Raw genomic sequence first — 20,203 nt, forward strand, 5'->3', positions numbered from 1 at the left:
GGAAAAAAGCGCGGCCTTCTTTGGGTAGTAAAAACTTGTCTGCTTTCCTTAGGAGGATCCCATAAGGGTAGCAAAGAATGACCAGTCATTGCTTTTGGTAATTAAGAATTATGTAAACAGAATAGACAGAGGCTCAGAAATTATGTCTGCAGGTTCTTTTAGTACCCTTGGATGCAGTTCATTTGGCCCTGAGGACTTAGAATTATTAGAGGGTTTGAACGCTTTCCCTATGAAGAAAAATTAAAGCGCTTGGGGCTCTTTAACTTGGAGAAACTACAACTGAGCAGTGACATGATAGAGGTTTACAAGATTATGCATAGAACAGAGAAGGTAGAGAATAAAGTACTTTTCTCCATTTCTCACAGTTCAAGAACTTGTGGACACTCAATGAAATTGCTGAGCAGTTGGGTTAGAACTGATAAAATTAAGTACTTCTTCACTCAAAGGGTGATTAACACATGGAATTCACTGCCACAGGAGGTGGTGGCAGCTACAAGCATAGATGGAACTCTCTGTCTGAAGCAGTGATGCTCTGTATTCTTGGTGCTTGGGGGCAGGGGACAGTGGGAGGGCTTCTAGGATCCTGGCCCCACTGATGGACCTCCTGATGGCACCTGGGGTTTTTTTAACACTGTGTGACACAGTGTTGGACTGGATGGGCCATTGGCCTGATCCAACATGGCTTCTCTTATGTTCTTATGCTGACCCTAGGCTGCAACTCTGTTTCCTCACCATCTGTTCTGTTTTTGCCATGTTGAGCACCATTTCCCTCAGAAGAGAAGACTGAGGAAAAGTAGGAATTGAGCAGTTCTGCCCACCCTTCATCACCTGTTACAATTTCAATTTCCTGTTCCCACAAGGGGCCTACCACTCTTGCTCTTTTTCTTACTTTGTACATAGGAAAAGAACCTTTTTTTAGCATTTCTCACTAGCCTCAGCTCATACTGAGCTTTAGCTTTCCTAACTCTTTCTCTACAAGCACTGGTTATTTGTTTATATTCATCCTTTTTTATAAGACCCTCCTTCCATTTCCTAAATGAGTCTTTTTTTATTTCTCAAGTCTTTAGAGAGCTGTTTATGAAGCCAGCTTGGCTTCTTTAGGCTCCTCCCATTTTTCCTTCTAATAGGAATCATCTGTGATTGTGCCTTCAATATTTCACTTTTACGAAACTCCCATCCCTCTTGAACACCCTTCTCAAGTATTTCTGACCATGGCATTTTACCCAACATAACTCAATATATGTCAATATTTGCTTTCCTGAAGTCCAACCTATATGTCTGACTATGTACAGCTTTACCCTTCCCAAAAACTGTAAATTCCAAAATCACATGGTCACTACTACCCAGGGTGCCCACTACTTCCACCTCATCAACCAGCTCTTCCTTGTTGGTGAGAATCAAGTCCAAGATAGCAGATTCCCTTGTTTCCCTCTCCACTTTCTGGGAAATAGAGTTGTCAGCAAGACAAGTCAAGAATTATTTGACTTTTAGCAGAGTTGGTCTTCCAACAAATGTCCTGATAACTGAAATCTCCCTTGACCACTGTGTCCTTTCTCTTTGAGAACATTGAAATCTGTTGCAGGAGTATCTCATCTAAGTCCTCTGCCTGGTTTGGTGGTCTGTAGCAGACCCCCACCATAATATCACTGTTATTTCTTACTCCTTTTATTTTTACCCATAGACTCTCAACTGAATTGTCACATATTTCCTCCCAAGTATAAGAACATAAGAGAAGCCATGTTGGATCAGGCCAATGGCCCATTCAGTCCACACTCTGTCACACAGTGGCCAAAAAAACCAAGTGCCATCAGGAGGTCCACCAGTGGGGCCAGGACACTAGAAGCCCTCCCACTGTGTCCCCCCCAAACATCCAGACACAGAGTTCCAACAATACGCTGTGGCTAATAGTCACTGATGGATCTCTGCTCCATATACTTATCCAATCCCTGTCTATACTTATAGCCACCATCACCTCCAGTGGCATTGAATTCCATGTGTTAATCACCCTTTGGGTGAAAAAGTACTTCCTTTTATCAGTTCTAACCCAACTGTTCAGTAATTTTATTGAATGTCCATGAGTTCTCGTCTTGTGAGAAAGGGAGAAAAGTACTTCTTTCTCTACCTTCTCTATCCCATGCATAATCTATTATGTCACCCCTCAGTCGACGTTTCTCCAAGCATAATCCAGGAATAAGGTTGTTAAAGATGTTGTGGTGGTCACTGGTTTAGAGGGTTAATATGACATTAGTCATTAGAATGTTGGGCTAGGACTGGGGAGACTCAGGTTCAAATCATCACTCAGCCATGAAGTTCACCAAGTGACTTAGGCCATTCTAGGGTTGCCAGCCTAGATTTGTTTATTTGTTTAATTTGCTTATTTGTACACAGTTGTTTTGTTATTGGTTCGGCCCACAGGTGAGAGCAGAGGATCCCCCAATTTGTGGCCCTGCCTCCAACAGCCACAACCCAGTGCAGCGTCCCCAACGTGATGATGTCACATGGAAGATGTCATCACATCAGGGATGTCAGGTGGTGATGCTCTGGTATTTTGACCCAAATACTAGAGTGTCACTCTGTGACTTCCCCATCAGGGAACATCACGTTGCCTCCCCCCACTACTCTTGGAAACCTGCCTCCCACCCCTGCCAGAGAGGGCCTAGGACCTGGCAACCCTATATTCTTAGCCTGACCTAACTCTTAAGATTTTTGCAAGGATCCAATGGAGGAGGAAAGAACCATATAAACCACTTTCAGCTTCTTGGAGAAAGGGTAAGATAAAAATGTGACACGGCATTTCAAAGGGGAATTAGGAAAATTAATGGATGATCAATGACTACTAGCCAGAATAACTAGTACAAGTTATGGTTGCAAGGCACCTAATATAAGAACCTCACTATCTGGATCTGGTCAGAGTCTGGAAAGGAGATCTCCTGGAAAACCCCATTCTATGCTGTTTTGGATTTCAAGATGAAAGCTGGAATATAAATGTAATAAATACATAGCTCAAAAGAATGTCCCTGTTTAGACGCAATCTACATCTGAATGTCTAGGGGTTGCAAACAATAAGGGAGAATTATTGCTTTCATGCCTTGCTCATGGATTTCTTGGTGCCCATCAGTAGCCATTGCTAGAAACAGGAAGCTGAACCAAATGGGTCATTGAGTATGATCCAGAATGGCTGTTTTTGCAGATAATGGAGAAAACTATCAGCTCTCCTAGAATGTCTGGATTAATCTCCAGTTTGTGGGAAACCTTCTCCTTTATGCATATACAGGAGTAAGGATAAAAGATGCTTCTTTGTCAACTAGTATGTGAAAAAAATGATGACTAGTTAAACTTCAGCATATTGTTTGTAAAACTCCCTCTTGACATGCTTGGTGGTTAAATATTACTTTTTAAACTTTTTGTTTAAACTGCCTTTCCATATAAGATCCCTTAAAATAGCTAATACTCAGTTGATTAAAAACAATAATAACGCAATCAAATGCAGACAGAGGGGGGGGGGGAAATCAGCAAATCACTATCCAAGCAGAAGAAAAGGGAAATGGGAAAGATAGATGAATTTATTGGAAGCAGGTAAGAAACAACATTGCTTGGGAAACGCCAGTAGTCAGAGGAGGTCTTTTTGTAGAAAAAGCCCAGCAGGAACTCATTTGCATATTAGGCCATACCCCTGATGTCATCATTGTTTCACACAGCCCAGCAGGAACTCATTTGCACATTAGGCCACACCCTCTGGTGCCAAGCCAGCCGGAATGGCGTTCCTGTGGAGTCCTGCTAAAAAAAAGCCCTGACATCAGCTGAGATGCCTGTTGCAATGGGGCTAATGAAAGAAGGATTTGGTGTATTTAAATAGCAAGTATTCTGAAAATAAAATGGGGTTGAGGAGTCTTTGAAGAAAAGGAGCTACTTGGGATAAAGGTGACAGAACAGACTGACAACCTACTGCATAGTGAATTGTGACTTTGGAGGCTGTCATCCAAAGGACATGCAGCTAGAGAAGGGGACACATTTACCAACCGGGGGAGGCCTCAGTATTGCTAGGTGATGTGCAATAACATAGCTGTTGCTTGAGAAGAGAGGATGAGATCCCCACCCTAGAAGAGACTGTTAAAGCCATCAAGCAACTGAAAAGTGGCAAGGCAGCGGGAGTTGATGGAATCCCACCAGAGATCTGGAAGCATGGGGGCACAGTACTACATAGCTCACTTCACAAAGTACTTGTCACCTGCTGGGAACAAGGCAAACTACCACAGGACTTTCGCGATGCAATCATCATCACTCTACACAAGAACAAAGGGGAAAAGTCAGACTGCTCCAACTACCGGGGGATAACCCTGCTCTCCATCGCAGGCAAAATCCTTGCCAGAATACTCCTGAACAGACTGGTGCCCACCATTGCAGAAGAACTCCTCCCAGAGAGCCAGTGCGGCTTCAGAGCTAACAGGAGCACCACCGACATGGTATTTGTTCTCAGGCAGCTCCAAGAGAAATGCAGGGAACAGAAGAAGGGTCTATATGTGACTTTTTTAATTTTAATTTTATTTTTATTTAATTCGATTTATATCCCGCCCTACCCCACCGAGGCGAGCTCAGGGCGGCTTACAACATAAAACCAACAAAATCAATTTAAATATATTAAAAATACATTAGTAATTATAATTATACAATAAAATACTTAAAATACATATAAAATACATAAAACACATGAAGCTGGTAGAGCTCACATCAATATATACTATGCTGCCATTCTTCAAATCAGTTCTTCAGTGTTCCAATATAGATAGTCTGATGTTCGAGATTAGATGTTCAGGCATTCCGATAGCAATTTACTTGTATGCCAACCGGAAGAGGGCTGTTTTGCAGGCCCTGCGGAACTGTTCAAGGCTCCGCAGGGCCCTCACCTCCTCCGGGAGCTGATTCCACCAACAAGGAGCTACCACCGAGAAGGCCCTGTCTCTAGTCACTTTCAGACGGGCCTCCTTTGGCCCAGGGATTGTGAGAAGGTTTTGGGACCCCGATCTCAGCACTCGCTGGGGAACATGTGGGGAGAGACGGTCCCTAAGGTAGGCAGGTCCCAGGCCATAAAGGGCTTTAAAGGTCATAACCAGCACCTTGTACCGAACGCGGTATGTTATTGGCAGTCAGTGCAGTCCCCGAAGCCCCGGCTGAATGTGCTCCCATCTAGGGAGCCCTAACAACAGCCGGGCAGCGGCATTCTGCACTAGCTGCAACTTCCGGGTTCGGCACAGGGGCAGCCCCATGTAGAGGGCATTGCAGTAATCCAGCCTCGAGGTGACCGTTGCATGGATCACTGTTGCATGGATCACTGTTGCATGGATCACTTTTGTCGATCTTACCAAAGCTTTCGATACCGTTAGCAGGAAAGGCCTGTGGCAAATCTTGGAACGTTTAGGATGTCCCCCAAGGTTCCTCAGCATGATCATCCAGCTACATGAAGACCAGCGAGGCCAAGTCAGACACTGCAACGACCTCTCGGAGCCCTTCCCAATAGGCACAGGTGTAAAGCAAGGCTGCGTTCTCACGCCAACTCTCTTTACGATCTTCTTTAGCATGATGCTTCAAAGAGCCGCAGTAGATCTAGATGATGACGATGGTGTCTACATCCGCTATCGCACCGATGGCAGCCTGTTCAACCTGAGGCGACTAAAGGCTCACTCCAAGACAATGGAAAAACTTATCCGCGAGCTACTGTTTGCTGATGATGCTGCACTCGTCTCCCACTCGGTATCAGCTCTGCAGCATATGACGTCCTGCTTTGCAGAGGCTGCCAAGCTATTCGGCCTAGAAGTTAGTCTGAAGAAGACAGAAGTTCTCCACCAGCCTGCACCCCAGGAAGATTATCACCCTCCCTGCATCACTGTGGGTGGGAGAGAGCTTGAGAAGAAATATTGATGACTTTTTATTCTAAGGGTTTATGCTATATTCCGGACTGATGACTGGATCCCCCAGAATATGGAATAAACTCTATACATGTTTGACTAGAAATGAGCCCGTGAACACAGTGCAACTTACTTCTGAGTAAACATGCATAGGATTATACCATTAATTTATTTTCTTTCTGCATGGGGGCGGGAATATATCTGCCGTTAAAAACAAAACATAGAAAACAGTAGTTACTTAGTTGTCTTCCAGAAAAGCAGTTCTTCCTTTTACAGTCATAGACCTACAGTGTAACAAAGAGTTTGATCTTTAGCTGGGCAAGCTAAAAGGCTGATTGTTGTGAAACTGTGAAAAAGGTTTTGGGTTTTTAAAATTCTGGTTGGCACAACTTTTGATCACGCATATAATGGCAGTGAGGAAATGAGAATCGTAAGGGCTGAAGCTGACAGGCCAAAGGATCATAGCTGTTGTGAACACAGCAAAATTGTACACCCTTAGGATACCATGAGATGTTAAAGTCCTTTACAAATCCCATGGTGTTCAGCAAAGATCTGACCTTTTTCTTACCAAAAGAGAAACTGAGGATTACTGTAGACTGTGTTTCCGTACTGCTGCCTCAGTTTTAAACTGTAACTGTGGTACCACATAAAGAAGATCACAATGTCTATGTAACATTCCTCATATGTACTAATCTCACAAGTTTCCAGGCTGTTGTGTGGATGAATAGGGCTCTCTTCATCTATCATGTGATCACCATCAGTAGTGTGTTATTTACTGGGTTGTAGAGTTGCCATCCTCCAGATGGGGCCTGGAGTTCTCCCAGAATTACAACTCCGTTCCAGACTACAGAGATCAGTTCCCCAAAGGAACTGGCAGCTTCAAGTGATGGAATCTATGGAATGACATCCACACTCAGCTCCCAAATCTTCACCTTCAAGCCGTCAGGATTTCTCAGTCCAGAGTTGGCAACCCTTGTATTACATTTTTACCTCATTTCCTATTGCTGAAAATGTTCACAATGGCACAATTTGACCCATATATTAAAACTGTACCTGAGCTATTACTATAGCTAAAGGATATGCCACAGGAATATTACTGGGTAAGTTTACCAAGGGATAACACTCCTTCCAAAGTTAAGGTAAAATCCATTTTAAAAAGAAACCATTCAGGCCTTCACAGTTACAGTTTAAAACTTCAAGGTTCGTTGTGGAAATAATTAAATGATCTCACAGCTTGTTCCTGTGGGATTCTTATAGATGTGGCTGAGTTTCCTGGCTTTGGCTACTTTGGGATGTTAGGTTGTGGAATAGACGGACCACAAACCTGATCCAATATGACAGTTCCTACATTCCTGTGAGAAACAAGCTCAGGTTTCTTGGGCACATGATAGCAGTATTAGCTGAAACCCGCACCGTGTCTTTAATCTGATTTCCTGCCTTCTTGATGCATTTGTTAAAATTCCTTGAGGCTCCCGTTGCTTCTTAAATGGCAAGTAATCTTTAGAAGGAAATGAAGAGCATTTCCTGAAGTTCCAAATCTTTTATCCTATTCATAGCATTTGACTGATCTTAGCTCTTTCTCTCCATATTTTCCCAGGAACATAACTATATTTGTTCAGAAGCCCAAGAAAGGGTGGCATTGTGTGGCTAATGACAGAGCCAATTGAATCGAGCCACTTTTGGAAGGAGACCAGATGGGGGAAGGTACTGTTTGAGGCCGTGCATTTTAATCTATTGCATTAAAAAAATGCAAAAAAAAATCTTTCACAGCTGAGGCCTGTGAAAACTCATTACCAGTAATGGGCAAATTAAAAAAATATCTTGCCAAGGGCACAAGCTCAAACACTACCAGAAGAATGACAAGCTTGTGAAATAGAAGTCATCAGTGAGGAATACAGCCTTGGCATTAAGGGCATTCATGCTGCATTGTTTCTGTGTTATGTAATCCCTGGTTTTTTTAATAAATAAGAAAATGTAGAGGGAATTAAAGAAGAAATCCTATTAGAAAAGATTTGAAAAATCAAAGAATCTTTGTTTATCCTCTCAGCCTGGAATTCCACCTCATTAAAATCCAGTTTTCCCTAGAGCCCTTGCTGTGAGCTTCTTTTTTAAAGTTTTAAGTAGTTAAGTGAGGTTCAATTAAATTCTGCATATCTCCATCATGAAATACTTATTTGAAATGGTATCTGGGGATCTCATTGGAAAGAAAAGTTAGAGTGGGGAGGGAAAGGGAAAAGGCTTTTTAGCTACATTGCTTTAGTATTGCTGGTTGTTTTGCATAAATTATACCATTTCTAAAGTAAACCTATTACTACATTTATTTTAGGAGTTCCTTTGAGTGATAAGTAATCAGCCCACAGTTCTGCTCTGTTTGCTGGACATGAACGCTAATGATTTACCAAGACAGCAGAACTAAAAACTCTTCCTTTTATGAGGATTCTATCCAGTGTCCTGGAAAGGAAAAACCTGTTACCAAAATAATTTAAAATGTTATTGGCACCAAGGGGTGTGGCCTAATATGCAAATGAGTCCCTGCTGTTTTGGGGGCTCAGTTTGCTTTACACAACCTCATTCCTCCTTCTTGTCTCGCCACCTAGTGTGCAGTGCCAATTACAACATGCTGACACTGATTGTAACTTCATTTACTTGGGATTAAGCCTCATTGATGATGATGATGATGATGATGATATTTACTTCCAAGAAGTATGGCCCAAAGCATGCCTTCATAGCTCAAGCAGCAACGGTAATAAATGGAAATGCATTTCCACTGCAGCTCTGTCAGAGCTTGCTGGGTCTGTCTTTATTGCTCCTTTATTTCTTCTTCATGAGGCCAGTTATGTAGAGCTCTTTTACGGAGAATGAGGGAGCAATGTATGTACTAAGACTCTCAGCTTGACTGCTGTTAAGAACTAGTGAGGGAAAATGTTACGTGAAAGATTACAGCTATTAAATCCATTGTGTATTTTAAAAACCAATTTAATAGTGAATTATTTTGGCAAAAAGTGAGAAAAGTTTAAATTTTTTGCCTGGGCTTGCTCACCAACTATGCTCAGTTGTAGGAGTTTTCTCTATTTTTACTCTGTTTTTTTTTAAAAACTATGTAAATCACTAGTAAAATCAGCTCATTGATTGCAATCAGTGAGGTTAGAAAGGCAGAAAGTTATCATGAGGTTCACTCAAGGCATTTTATACAGAACAAGGTGAACATAGACAAAGTCAGGCATTTGTGTAAATTGTATCTGGGCTACATGCTGGGCTGCTGCATGAAGGTGGGCAGGTCATAGGTAGTTATTGTGGTGTTGCTCTCTTTATGTTCTGAAAGATGTGATGCAGAAAATCTATTACTGGATTTGTGATAAAGATAATGTGGGAGCAAACTTATCCAGGTATACTCAGAAGCAAATCCCATATAATTTAATAGGGAATTACTCCCAGGAAAGTGCCCTTAGGATTGCATCTTTTCTTGGTGGGCCTAGCTCCAGGAAAGGGGTCTCCCCTTCACCTTTTGCTGACAGGAAAAAATGCTTGAAGACTAATATTACAGTTGTGGTTGCCTAGTGTTACAGGAGGGCCCAGAAAGGCAGCCCCTGCCCACCAAGTCTGTGATGTGCTACTGTCTGCATGGGAGCATGCAGATGGGAGATACTTTTCTACCAACTCCCCCCTTCCACTGCAGGACCCCATTTTGCCCCATACTGTTCCTGGGGGTTGGCAGAAGAATTGGGAGGGCACAGAAAACTGCAGTGGGGGTGGCAGGATAAGCACTCAGGGCTTTTGGCTAACAGAGCATACGTCTTTATTAAGGATGACCTGGTGCCTGCAAGAGCAGATCATGCAAGAACACTGAACAAGATACTGAGTCCTTCCTTTATAGGGTAAAGTAGGTAAAAGGTTATGGGCTAGAATTTTGAAGAAAGTTGATCAGTTCTGTTCCCAAACATAATTTTCTCTCTCTAACCTCTGTTCAGAATACATTTCACATTTAGGGTTGCCGGGTCTTACCTGGCTCCTGTTAGGGGATTTTCCTCATGCATGCAAAGCACACACAGCATGATAACGTCACCCTGAAATAACATTATCTCACCAGAGACGTTGCAGGGGGGACACTCTAGCACTTGGGGGAAAACTTTATGATTATCATAGAGCAGTACTAGAAAGGCAGGAAGCGACAGAGACCTGAGTGTAGCTCAATCCTAGAACATTGATTTTGCATGCAGAAGGCTCTAGGTTCAGTCTCTTGCATCTCCAGTTAAAAGTGTCAAATAGCAGCGTAATGTGAAAGACCTCTACCTGAGACCACAGGGAGGTACTACTGTTTAGACTAGGCAATACTGACCTTTAATAGACTGGTTATCTGACTCCGTATAAAGCAACTTCATTTGTTCATGTGACTCTGTGGCAGCATTTAGAATATTGGGACAAACTGAACTCTGATTCTGTGTTGGTGTGGTTTGTATAGTAAATATAAATAACATAAACCCTGTTTTGCTTCTTTCCTCTTCTCTGCTTCCCAGAAGGAGGGACATCTTCCCTATAAGTCTGCATGGTCAGATGGATAGAAAGGGGATGGAGCTGCTAAACAAATTGTAATGTGCAAAATAAGGTGTTACGATAAACCACAATTTTAACTGAAACTGTGATTAACAAACCAGATACAAACTCTAGTTTGAAATCCTAGCTTGGTGCTCATCATCAAATCCACTGAATGGTCTGAGTTCAGATGCCACACTAATTGAAATCTGATCAATCATGAATTAGAAACCACACTTTATCGTGGTATCTGAATGCACCCTAAATAATAAATCAGCACATTCATGGCTCTGCTCCTGCTATTTGTGCTCGATTGTCTCACAACCTATGTCACATGCAATAGCAATATTGTGGGTTGGCCACCTACATGCATTATAGTACTTTGTACCTCACTGAAACCATGAGGATGTTAAGAGCATGACACTGCCTAGTGGTTTTGTATCATACACTTGGTTTATAATCTCAATTTTTAAATAATGATTGTATCCATTTGTATTTGCATTCTACAGACAGAACGTTGTTAAATTTAAAAGCCATTAAATGCATTGCTTTGTGGAGTGAAAACACTTTTGATTGCAGAACTATCCAAGCATGATATAGAAAGATTTGAAGCATTAATGGCTGTGGTAACACAAATATCTCTCTGTTGGTATGCTACAATGACTTGGTGACATTTGAACTAGTTTTCAGAGAAAACAAATAATGTGAGGATTCTTCAACTGGGAAGAAAACCTCTTGCATTTAGAACACTGGATCATTCTTTGGGCTGATATTCTCTCACTTCATACATGATGAAAGGACTAGCCCAAGAACACAGAAAACCAATTGAAAGAATCCGGCTGGAATTTTTAAAAATATGCAAATATTCCAGCTGGATGGATATTTTGATAGAAACAAATAATGCCCAGAATGCATTTTGAGTTGATGGAACTGTGTAAAAAAATGTGTGCTTTGAATGTTTGAAAGCACTTTCAAATGTCCAAGTACAAAATCCATCTCTCTCCTAAGAAAGATGACGTGCCAAACATCAGCTTTTCCCACATATCTTAAAGCTATAGAAGGTGACTGGCACACTGCTTCAAATGGCTAACCAGCTGCAAATTATATGTTTGAATAAGGGAAAGGTATTTTTAATTCTGGTTGTTGCCAGTCTATATATCTATGTGTAATAGTAATGAAAGAGGACTGCTACTGTACCTAAGACACTGCAGTGGATGAAAACCATTGGAACATGAAAAACCTCCTTCATTTTTTTTTTTTTGGGGGGGGGGTATTTTCTTGCTACTGTTGCTCCCAGCAGCAAGTCTGTGATGTGCCACTGTCTGCATGGGAGCATGCAGATGGGAGATACTTTTCTACCAACTCTCCCCTTCCACTGCAGGACCCCATTTTGCCCCAAACTGTTCCTGGGAGTTGGCAGAACAATTGGGAGGGCACAGAAAGCTGAAGGGGGTGGCAGGAATTGCCTTACTCTACCTGCAACATTTAGGATCCAGACCATAATAGTTGAAGGCCACCTGATCTCAGATATAGAGAGGACTCCCCAATTTCTTATATTGTTTCATCACCCTCCACAGAGCCCAGTTCAAGTGGCCCACAAGGCACAACCACATTCTAGATAGCACTAGTAATCACAGCTGACACATTAGCTGGTAGGAAAAAATGATGATTTACTTTACTTTACTTTACTTTATTCGATTTATATCCCGCCCTACCCCACCGAGGTGGGCTCAGGGCGGCTTACAACAATAAAAGCTAACAAAGGTCGATTTAAATACAATTAAAATTATACAATAAAATACATAAAAGCCTAAAAATACATAAAACTCACATCGATATACACTATGCTACTATTCCTTAAATCAGTCCTTCAAATTTCCAATATTCAGTAATCTGATGTTTAAGATTTAATATTCAGGCATTCTGCTCACAGTTAATTATATGCCAACCGGAAGAGGGTTAGTGACAGAATGTTATAGCTTGATTGTTGGGAAAATATAATCATTCACACAACTGACATACTGTGTTGAGGAGTGGCCATAAACCTTGAAAACCCTCTCATTTGTGTAAACCCAGCCCAAGAGCAATTTCAACAGAGGGGGGAACTAAGATTTTTTTTTAAAAAAAAGACAATCTTGATGTACTACTGTGGTATAATAATTTTGTAGCTGCTTGAAGGAAAAACAGTATGCTCATGAATGAGCACAGCTGTCCATGCGAACATGTGGCCTGGTCCTTTATTGCAGGTAGAAACAGTATTCCATTCAGTTACTGAATTCATGCACCTATTACAGTTTAAGATGGAGTTGTCTAATTCCATGGTGACAGAACAAACCCTTGAGGGAACCAAAGCTTGAATCTTTCTCTTGAGTATTCACCTGTTTTACTCACCGGTTCAAGAAGTGATTGAGAAATGTCAAGCTATCGCTTATGAAAGGACAGTGAAGCCACTGTAGCAATGTGAGAAGGCTGAATGTCTAAAAGCATCATAACAAACAATTAGGCTTGCCAATCCCCAGGTCCCAATGGGGGTTCTCCCACTTTCTCAGGCTCCTTCCCGCCCCCAGTCAGCTGGCCAGTGGGGGGGAGCCCCGCCCCCACAGCCACCATGTGACTTTCCACCTCCGGAGGCTTCCGTCTATTGGAAAGCCTTCCTCTTTGGATGGTGTGTCTGCATCTTTAAGGCTGAAGGGGAGTGGGGGAGGGGGGGAGGAAGCAGAACAACATGGCTGTGAAAGGAGCCCAGACCCTCTGTTTGTTGCATAATCTTTGCAGAGGTCATTTGCATAGTGTGAAGGTAAACTTGAACCTTTGGTTGCCCTGTGTTACTGTTACTTTGGTTGCCCTGTGTTACTGTGTTACTGTGAAAAACTTGGAAACTCAGCAACTCGTGAGTAGAGGTGCCAATCCCCAGGTGGGGGCAGGGGATCCCTGGTTTGGAGGCCCTCCGGAGCGTCAGGGTCATCAGAACCGGGGGTGGGGGGGAGGGACGGAAATGTCTGCTGGGCCATAGGGTATAATGGAGAATTAATCCCGGGGTATCTGGGGCTATGAAAGGGCAGTATTTTGAGTTAAAGGTACCAAATTTTCAGCGTAGCATCTGATGGGTCTTCTCAAAATGCTCTCCAAGTTTCAAAAAGATTGGACTAGGGGGTCTAATTCTATGAGCCCCAAAAGAAGGTGCCCCTATCCTATGTAGAGAAGGCATTAAAAAGGTATGTGGCCCCCTTAAATATGATAGCCAGAACTCCCTTTGGAGTTCAGTTATGCTTGTCACAACTTTGCTTATGGCTCCACCCTCAAAGTCTCCTGGCTCCACCCCCAAAGTTTCCATATATTTCTTGAATTGGATTTGGCAACCCTACAAGCAATAAACATTTATTTAAACATATCCAGAGCAGGAAACTATCCAGAGAAGCAATTGGGCCTTGGATTACAAAGGAATAAAAGGATTGCTAAGGGAAGATGGGGAGATAGCAGAGAAGTTAAAGAATGTTTTGTTTCTGTGTACTTATGCCACAGCTCCCATTTTCATGGAGGGAGTCAAATTGTGGCAATGAGAAATGAAGTTGTAGACCTCTTGGGGAAATTAAAAACCAATAAGTCTCCAGATGGCATACAATCAAGAGTTCTTAGGGAAGTCAAATGTGAGATAGTTACTAACCCATATATGTAACCTATTGCTAATAAATAATTGAATAATCCAGTGGTATCCTAGCATGGGAACCTTAAGGTGTATATAGTTGGCCCCGTTGGCCCAGTTAGGAAGTCTTCTAATTCAACCGCTACCATGCTGTAACTAATTTAAAAAGCTATGATCACTGCAACCTTGTCTCCTCCTTGCATTGAACCACTATATTATACAAACCATGCTATGAAAATATTCATAATAATACAGATTCAGTCAGGGCACAAAAGACAAGGAACAGCATTCCTGCAAGGCTGTCCTCCCCCCACAACAACTTCATCAAAGTAGGGGACTGAATGACATTTTAAAAATGTGAATTTAATTAGCAAGGATGTGGCCAGCTCAAGAGGATGTGAGGGGCTTAGCTTGCAGCATTCATGTCAATGCCAGTTGTAGGAACAGTGGCGTTAAGGAGCTTTTCACTTCTGTCATCTGTCTAATTCACCAGTTGATCAGCAAAAGGCAACATTAATCGCAGACATAAAGAGCACTTGCCACTTTTGCGGGGATGGGGAGCAGCACAAAAGTGACTTCAAAACTGTACATCCTATGTCGTTGGGGCAAAATATTTTAGAATGGTCAAAAAAGTGCAGAGAACAATCCCTTTGAATGCTTGAAACCATGGTACATAAATACCATAAATACACTTTGTATGAACCATCAGGCTGCTTGGGTGGTGTCTGTCAGCTGCCAGTGAGTCAGAGAGCTAACTGATGTTTTGGATGTACAGCTGAGAGTTTTCATTGTAAAAATAATAGTGCTCTTTTATGGTGTTATTAAAAAAACTGAATGAAAGATAAAGTACGTTTTATGGCTTATGAGAACAATCTAGCATGTGCACAGGGCTCATTAGGACAGGAGTAGAAAATCTGACAATGTATCTTGTGAGGGTTGGGTTGCCAGCTTCAGGTGAAGCCTGGAGATCTCCAGGAATTACAGCTGATCTCCAGGCTTCAGAAATCAGTTCAGCTGGAGAAAATGGCCACTGAAGTCCCTTTTCTTTCCCAGACTCCACTCCCAGATCTCTAAGAATTCTTCATCCCAGAGTTGGAAACCCTACAAGTGGCCCCACCCTACGTTTACCTAAAACACTTGGAAGTCTGTGGCCTCAAGGGACACCAGAGTGCAGCAAGCAGAATTTACTGCTCTGTTGGTCAATCAAGAACTGAAACCATGGATCCAAGCCTGGCCAGAAGACTCCAAACTGTTTAGTTGCAGGTTTGCACACTGCTGTTTAGTTCTACTCCTGAAACCTACCTAACTTCTGGGGTTGCCAGCTCTGGCTTGGGAAGTTCCTGGAAATTTGGGAATGGAGCCTAGGGAATTTGGGGAGCTCTGCAAGGATATGATTCCATACAGTCTACTTTGTGGCTTGGGAGCCCCTTGTGGGTCTTTCACACATTGGGTGGCTCTCAAAGCCCTTAATTCTCCTTTTGGCTGGCTTGGAAAACGCATTTCTCTCTTTAAATCACTTACCCAAGCCAAGCCAACTGGCAGCTTGGAGAATGCATTTAAAGTTAAAGTTGCTTTCCTTCTACCTCTACCTCCCCATCTATCTTCCTCCCTCCCTCCTTGCATGTCTTGCTGCTCTCAAACATCTGACGTTTATTCTATGTGGCTCTTACATTAAGCAACTTTGTCCACTCTTGATCTACTCTCCAAAGCTGCCAGTTCCTCCAGGGAAACTCGTCTCTGCTGCCTGGAGTTGACTGTAATTCCAGGAATTCTCCAGCCACCACCTGGAGGTTGGCAACTGTGCTTCAGACACTGTCCAAAGCATATGCCATTCTGAGAACAAGAAACCAGATGGACAAGTCATTTCCATGGATTTGTAGGGTATTTCCCATTAACAATATTTTGAAACAACAAAATATGCATTTGAAAACCCCAAGTACCATGTCTTCACATTTTCATTTTAAAAATACGTACTTTTTTTGATAACACATCTCATTCCATTAATCAGCAACAGCCTCAAAATTCAGTGCACATTAATAAACGCTGTTCCAGAGTCAAAGAACATTGAACCAGATGAACAGGCATGGTTAACAGATAAGTTCCAGCATTGGGTACAAATAGTGCACTCCCAGAAACAAGTATACGTAGTGAGAAAATAAGTACTCTACCTATTAAATAGACTCAGCTAGGGACTGTGATTAAAACTTGAATTGCAGCCTAGAGATGTAAGTGGGAATGTTTCTCTGTACTCTAATTGGCTTTGGATGAAGTCCTAAGACCACCATATGCTGTTGAGCCACTTACGTAATTATAATGAACCTTTATAACGGTTAAATGGGAATTTTCCAAATGATCAAACTGTGAGTAGAGAGAATAATATTGTGTCATGGGGAAAACCTTCATTTTAGTGCCTTCTAAAATGAACCCTCATTTTCTCAAGCAAGTGAAGAACTCTGTGGTGTTTAGATAATTTCCTCTCTCCATCCTGTATGCAACATAGGCTTGCAATATTTGGGGTCGAGACTGCACAAGCATCTGTTTTGTTCTCACTTAACATTTGTGTTCAATTATTGTAGGGACATATTTGAGAGCCTGTTAAAAATCTGGCTCTCCTGTGGCAATCTGAGAACACAGCTGTCATTTAATGTTTAAAATTGGACATATTATCACACACACAGTCCTTTGGCATGGAAATACTATCAGTACTCATTACGTGGCTTTGTATCTGACAGTGTGGATGTAGATGTTTCTGGGCTGCACTAGCACATTCATCTCTGCAGGTTCACGACTGGACCACAAACCTAGAACAGCTTATTGGATAAGGTTTTAGAGAAACAAGTGGCTGTAAATCCCCCAACCCATCTGTTCCAAAGGAGCCCAATTAAAGTCAATGGGACTGTTTCACATTCTAATCTGAGGCTCTTGATCTGGCCAGCATCAAAGGGGGAAAATGTAAGAAAAGGGCTACTCTAACTGTTATGCCGGAATTCTGTCACACCTTCAAAGGTGAGAGCTGATTGCAGATAGCCTTGTATTTTTGCCCTAGGCCATGGCATACATCTCACAGGGATAAGAAAGGACATGATCTGGAAAAGGTGCCTTACCTTCTGCTGGGACAAAATCCAGGAACACATCTTTGGAATCTGCCATTGGCATGCAGAAAGGATGGACAGCTACAGCTTTGCTGGAACAGGCTAATGATCGGCCTCTGTTCTTGTTGTGAATCGTGCAGGGACCAGTGAGAGTCCAAATGCACTGTGGGACTTTCTTCTCCTAACAACAGCAACACACTTGTAGCAAAGAGTGAGTTTATAGAGCATGCCTCTGGGGTGCTGTAAATCGGCTCTAGCCAATCAACACCAAGATCACAGATCTCTCAGTTTGACTTGCAGTCAGTAGAGTTTGCTTTTGTTTAGCAATAAAATTAGAATGAGGATGCCTATTTGGATCTGTTGAGTTTCTGAGCAGCACGGTCAATGACATAAAATCACCTTGTAATGTTGACTTCCATGTGGTTCTGTCAAAGAATATATATCTTCTAGCTATCATATGTGGAAATAGGAGCCCCGTGGCGCAAAGTGGTAAGCTATAGTATTGCCGTCCAAGCTCTGCTCATGACCTGAGTTCGATCCCAGGGGAAGCTGGGTTCAGGTAGCCAGCTCAAGGCTGACTCAGCTTTCCATCCTTCTGAGGCTTGCTGGGGGGGAAAAGAATATATATCTTCTAGCTATCATATGTGGAAATAGGAGCCCCGTGGCGCAAAGTGGTAAGCTGTAGTATTGCAGTCCAAGCTCTGCTCATGACCTGAGTTCGATCCCAGGGGAAGCTGGGTTCAGGTAGCCAGCTCAAGGCTGACTCAGCTTTCCATCCTTCTGAGGCTTGCTGGGGGGGAAATGTAGATGACTGGGGAAGGCAATGGCAAACCACTCCATAAAAAGTCTGCCATGAAAACGTTGTGATGCGACATCACCCCAGAGTTGGAAGCAATTGGTGCTTGCACAGGGGACTACCTTTTATCATATATGGCAGGCAGTAGAGGTTTGTGATGAGCTCCTATCTGACTGAGAGTCAAGAAACATTTACCTTACAGTTGCCAGGTCCAACTCAAGAAATATCTGAGGACTCTGGGGGTAGAGCCAGGAAACTTTGGAGGTGGAGCCAGGAGCAAGGGTGCGACAAGCATGGTTAAACTCTGAAGGGAGTTCTGGCAATCACATTTAAAGAGACTGCATGCCTTTTAAATGCCTTCCCTCCATTTGGAAATAATGAAGGCTAGGGGCACCTTCTTTGGGGGTCCAATTCTTTTTGAATTTTGGCAGGTATTTTGAGGAGAGGCACTGGATGCTATGCCAAAAATTTAGTACCTCTAGCTCAAAAAACAGCCCCCCCAGAGCCCCAAGAGACCCATGGATCAATTCTCCATTATATCCTATGGGAATTGGTCTCCATAGGATATAATGGAGTTCATTCCTCCTCCCCCTGGTTTTCTGATAACTCTGAAGCAGTGGGAGAACCTCCAAACCAGGGGATCCCCTGCCCCTAACTGGGGATTGGCAAGCCTAGTTTACCTATACTTCCTCCATCACAAAATTGAATTTGGAATAGCAGTAGGAAAATAACTATCTGTACCTGCCTAAGTAAAGTCACGTCTTTCTAAGTCCATTGAAAAGTTAATGGGCTTAGAAGAGCACATCTCTTCATGTGTGTGTGTCAGTGTTAAGTGCCATCAAGTCATGTCCAGCATATGGACTAAGCTGTTAGAGTTTGATCCTAAATGAAAGAATCCATGCAAATCTTGTATTTTTGCAGTGCTTAGCTGGATGCTTACTGTCCATTTCTAGATAATGCAATAATGACCTCTCAACATGGTCTCTATCCAAAACTCTAAAATACTAACAGATAACAGATAAAAATCTTCTGCCATCCGAGGCCAAGGAATACTTTTAAAATTAATTATTCTCTATATAAAATTAAGGTGCTCTTGTGCAATCATCCTTTAACAGAAATGTTAACATTTCTGTCTATTCTATATGAAGACTGTGTGCTCTTGGTATATGAGATAAGGAGTGTGTTCTAAGCCTGAATGGAAAATATGTAAATGATAAATATGTAAATGATTTTTGATCAGCAAATGTTGGTTGTTACAATAGAGGACATGACTGAATACTTCCCACCTCACTTCCTGCATGTAGAATCCTGTGTGCTTTATTGTGCACACAGATCTTCTGTACAAGAAGTTCCCCAGTCTCTTTAGCAGAAAGAGCAGCTCTTGGAATACAACTTCCTATTGCATGCACTAAAATGAATGGGGGAGTCAAATATGTCCTTTGGAAAATCACTATGAATGTGCAATTATAAATCGCATTCTAATTCATCTCCAATGGACACATTATTAGTCACATTATTTAAGTACAATAATATTCAGAGAAATTGCACAAAAGTCTGTTTCCAAGAAAGATACCGGTACCTCAAAATCACTCCTAGAACCTTGCTATATGTGGGCCCGTCGCAGTGGTATATGAAACCTTCCCATTATGTTTTTATTTTTAAAAAGGGAAGTTGTCATGAGAAAGCATTTGTGGCTTAAAAACATAAGACATGACACAGTAAATATTGCCTATTCCATTGCCTTCAAAGTGCTTAACCTTGATGGATCTTGCATATTTCACAGAAAGCTGCCCTTGGCAACCATCTGAGCTTATTCTAAATTGAATAAGCATTGTGACCACATTCTAATAAAATATCTTCACTTCTTTTTTTAAAAGGTATTTCTTTCTCTTCTTGAAATATGGGTCAGAGAGGCAGGATTAAAAAAATGTTAGAAATCTAAATAGGAATCTTTCTGCCTTAGCTGGGTGGTGTTGGTATTTCTGAGTGCAACAAATGTCAATGTATTTTGCATTTGTTGGAAACAGTCCATACCCTTCCTTTGATGCTGCACGGTTATTATGAATATATCAAAATTTCCAGGCATTCATATTGAAGCAGAAGAAGACTGCAGATTTATACCCTGCCCTTCTTTCTGAATCAGAGACTCAGAGCGGCTTACAATCTCCTATATCTTCTCCCCCCACAACAGACACCCTGTGAGGTGGGTGGGGCTGAGAGGGCTCTCACAGCAGTTATC

At 42.2% G+C, this 20,203-nt stretch overlaps 1 protein-coding gene across 1 annotated transcript in view; it reads left to right on the forward strand.

Moving 5' to 3' along the window:
* Nucleotides 1-20,203, forward strand: part of KBTBD12 (kelch repeat and BTB domain containing 12) — a 63,808-nt gene that overhangs the window by 25,493 nt on the left and 18,112 nt on the right. The window lies entirely within an intron of this gene.

The sequence above is a fragment of the Heteronotia binoei genome, chromosome 5 (genome assembly GCF_032191835.1).
Source record: "Heteronotia binoei isolate CCM8104 ecotype False Entrance Well chromosome 5, APGP_CSIRO_Hbin_v1, whole genome shotgun sequence".
NCBI lineage: Eukaryota > Metazoa > Chordata > Lepidosauria > Squamata > Gekkonidae > Heteronotia > Heteronotia binoei.